Here is a 4,504-nt window from a genome sequence, read left to right as displayed (position 1 = left end):
CCCCCGGGCGCGCGCAGGCGCGTCGCGGGAGGGGAGGGGAGGGAAGGAGAGGGGGAGAGGGGGAGGGGAGCGGGGCGGGCCGGGAGGCACGCGCCCGGCGGTCGGCGGGGGCGGGGAAGCTAGGTCGCCGGCGGCGGCGGGGGTGGGAACCCTAGCGGAGCGGGGGAGTGGGGGGAGCAACGCAATAAATAGATATCTTGCTCTCCTGTATATTTTTCAGCCATGTAAACATAATAAGCATGAACCTTGGGGCTGGTAGATGACAGATTGATTTCCTGTTACTTGAATATTTTGGATACAATGCCTAACCTCAATCTATTCAGTAACTATTTAATCCATACATAAGTACTTCCTCTGTAAAGAAATATAAGAAATATAAGAGCGTTTGGATCACTAGTTTAGTGATCTAAACGCTCGTGATCCAAACGCTCTTATATTTCTTTACAGAGAGAGTAGAAGAGTGCTTTATAAACTAGTTGATGGCGTTTTGTTATGGCTAATAATAATTGATGGGCATGGATGTAGCTTTCCCACGCTAGTACTACAGTCTTGTGCACCAGCCGACCGTGGCCAAGGGCCCTAAGCTGCACGGCACCCATGACAAGACATGGTGTTATGAATGATGTTCAGTAGCTCTGATGCAAAGGATAAAGCTACTGCTAGATGATAAATAGTACCAGCACTGCATATGCATTCTCAAGCAACAGCAAAAAAAGAAGGGGTAGGAGAAAACACTAACCAATGCGTTTCTTCAACGTTCCTACGGCCGTGCTGCAGCTGTTCGTGCTGCTCATCTTGGCCTCTCCCACCACCGCATGCACCAAGCAGGAGAAGTGCAACCTCCTCCGGTTCCTTGCCGGGCTGTCCCGAGATGGCGGCCTCGCCACATCGTGGCATGACAGCAGCACGGACTGCTGCGAGTGGGAAGGCATCACCTGCAATGGAGACGGGGCTGTCACTGAGGTCTCCCTGGCATCTAGAGGACTTGAAGGGCGCATCTCACCGTCCCTTGCCGACCTCACCAGCCTGCTACATGTCAACCTCTCCTACAACTCCTTCTCCGGTGGCCTTCCACCAGAGCTCATGTCCTCCAGAAGCATCATCGTCCTCGATGTCAGCTTCTGCCAGCTCAATGGACCGCTGCCCGAGCTGCCTTCTTTGGTTACTCACTGGCCTCTGCAGGTACTCAACATCTCAAGCAACCAGTTCAGCTCAGAATTTCCATCAGCCACATGGAAGATGATGAAGAATCTGATCACGCTCAACGCCAGCAATAACAGCTTCACTGGGCAAATACCGTCTTCTCTTTGCCTTGGGTCACCATCTTTGTCTTTGTTTGACCTCTGTTACAACCAATTGAGTGGTGATATTCCCACCACACTAGGTGATTGCTCCAAGCTCAAAGTGCTCAAGGTTGGCCATAACAACCTAAGTGGGACTCTCCCTGTTGAAATCTTCTGCGCTACCTCGCTAGAGTACCTCTCCTTCCCCAACAATGCTTTACAAGGAGAACTTGATGGAGCACACATAGTCAAACTCGGTAATCTGCTTACCCTTGACCTTGGAGGAAACAGTTTCAGTGGCAACATCCCAGAGTCCATAGATCAGCTCTGGAGGCTGGAGGAGCTCCATTTGGGTAGCAACAAAATGTCTGGAGAGCTGCCATCAACTCTGAGCAACTGTACACATCTCAAAACCATTGATCTCAAGATCAACAACTTCAGTGGAGATCTGGGCAATATCAACTTCTCCTCCCTACAAAGTTTAAAATACTTAGATCTTATAAGGAATAATCTCAGTGGCATAGTTCCAGAAAGCATTTACTCATGCAGCAATTTGACTGCACTGCGGCTGTCAGACAACCATTTCCATGGTGAGATCTCACTAAGAATAGGCAATCTGAAGCACCTGTCCTTCCTATCACTTAGTCAAAACTCCTTTACAAATATCAAAAAAGCTTTGCATGCCATTAAGAGCTGCAGGAACATCAGCACCCTGCTTATTGGCAGAAACTTCATGAATGAGGCCATGCCACAAGATGAAACCATTGACGGTTTTCGGAATCTTCAATGTCTTGCCATGGAATGGTGTTCGTTGACTGGAAGGATACCTATTTGGTTATCAAAGCTCAGAAATCTGAAGATCCTAGTATTACTCAGTAATCGACTCACTGGACCAATGCCAAGATGGATCAACTCCCTAAACCACCTCTTCCGTTTGGACATATCAAACAACAGTCTTACTGGGAAAATCCCAATGACCTTGATGGAGATGCCAATGCTAAAATCAGACAAGCCTGCCATCTATTTGGACCCAAGCCTCCTTGATCTACCAATTTATGTGGACAGTGCTAATGGTAAACTTCAGTACCGCATGGGTAGTGCTTGGCCCAAAGTGCTGAATCTCGGCAACAATAAATTCACAGGTGTGATTCCCCAAGAGATTAGTCATCTGAAAGCACTCCTTTACCTGAACTTGAGTTTCAACAACTTCTATGGAGAAATCCCACAATCGATCGGCAGCCTCACTATCCTTCAGAGGCTAGATTTGTCTAATAACCATCTGACTGGTGAAATTCCTGCAACGTTGGAGATCCTTCACTTCCTTTCGGAGTTCAACATTTCTAACAACAACCTAGAAGGACCTATTCCAACAACAGGCCAGCTAAGCACATTTCAAGCTTCTAGTTTTAATGGGAACCCAAAGCTGTGTGGCCCTATGCTTATTAACCATTGTGATTCAGTTGAAGCACCTCCCATCTCCATCATCTCTGTAAAAGAATGCAGCACTAAGGTCATCTTTGCCATTGCCTTTGGTTTGTTCTTTGGGGTAGGAGTGCTATATGACCAGTTAGTATTATTCAGATATTTTGGCTAAGCGGCTAAGCCCACTTCAGTGTAATCCAGATTTTGTGTTCATATCTTTGTATCTTAGTAATGTACTAGTTGAATCTTTAGAAGTTGAATATTGTTGGCATGCTGAATAGTAAAGGTGCATGATATTTAGTTTTTCTAGCTAGCAACCTTTGTGTGTGCAAAAACAGTTTCTCTGTACAAAATGCACAGTTTAATCAGAATACACAGAGGCACCCCGGCTACCTCCTCCTAGATGACTGCTCATGTAACTAATGGACCTCTGAAAAAGAAACTACTGACAAAGTTTACATGGTCAATAGCTGAAACTTTTTGCATAACGAACAAAAAACTGCTCGAATAGAGAAATGGGCAAATTACCTCCAACTCGCGGCTCGACGGATGGCATGCGCTACGCCGCCCACCAACCGCCGGTTCGCCAGCTTCCCCAGCTTGGTGTTCGTTTCCGGCCGGCCGCACTCGTCATGTGGCGGCGGGTCCGAAGATCCGCTAGGGCTCGCGAGCTGACGTGTCGCGCGGGAGTGGATAAGGACTGGAGATGAGCAGGAGAATGTTCTTGGAAGACGCGTACTGGAATCGAGGGAGAAGGCCATGAGCTGAGCACCACCGGCGGGCGGCCGAGGAACGCAACCAACCGGAATATGCCATTTTTTTAGATCAAAAAACAAGACCGGAATATGCCATATGCATGGGCCAGATATGCATGTCGCTCGAGAAACCTGGGCTTAGGTTTTCTCGATTGTATCGATCTCCTTCAACGTGGTTTCGGTGGACTGCGGCCCAGTATCAAGGGCGGGAGCGGATTTTCTACGTTTTTGCTGTTTTTTGTAATTTGTATTTTTTTCTTATTCTATTTTATTTCTCCATTCCGCCTGGTTTTGGTGTATTTTCTTCCATTTTTCTTGCTACATTTTTTTATTCTTTCTTCTTATTATCTCTTTCTACTATCCTTTTTTTAAAAATGCATGATTTTCGGTAAAAATGAGTGAACCCTTTATATATTCAATGAATATCAAATTTAAAAAATATATATTTGAACATTTGTGAGCCTGTGAATATTTTTTAATGGTATGCACATATTTTAAATGTCATCAGTTTTTACAATTGCAGGAACAATAAATTTCATGAATATTTTTCTAGAAATAACGTGAACAAAATTTAAAATGTTATATATGTTTTTTGATGATATAAATATTTAAAATACACCTATAAGAACATTTTCTGAAAGACACATCAACATTTTACATATATGATATAAGAATATTTAAAAAAATTATGTCCGTGAACATTTTTTCTAAAAGACGTAGATTCACCTAAAGAATAGAGAGAACTGAAAAAAAATGTAAATAAAAGGAAGAGAAAAATAAAATAAAATTGGTTGTTTTGCTTCCGTGTGTTGCTTTGCTTTCATTTTTGTGGAGACAAGCATGCTCGAGTCATATTGCTGGGCGTGATGTACACACGCTCACTACTACTCCCTCCGTTTCTAAATATAAGTCTTTCTAGGATTTTAATACAAACTACATACAGATGTATATATACATATTTTAGAGTATAGATTCACTCATTTTGCTTCATATGTTGTCCGTATTGAAATCTCTAAAAAGAGTTATATTTAGGAACGGAGGAAG

General features: G+C 44.1%; 1 pseudogene; it reads left to right on the top strand.

Annotated features, from left to right (window-relative positions):
- The window catches only part of LOC119320045, an 8,035-nt pseudogene extending 5,084 nt beyond the window's left edge, over positions 1-2,951 (top strand).
- The last annotated feature ends 1,553 nt before the right edge of the window (positions 2,952-4,504 follow it).

This window comes from Triticum dicoccoides, chromosome 6B (genome assembly GCF_002162155.2).
Source record: "Triticum dicoccoides isolate Atlit2015 ecotype Zavitan chromosome 6B, WEW_v2.0, whole genome shotgun sequence".
Lineage (NCBI taxonomy): Eukaryota > Viridiplantae > Streptophyta > Magnoliopsida > Poales > Poaceae > Triticum > Triticum dicoccoides.
This window is presented reverse-complemented; position numbering and strand designations above follow the sequence as displayed.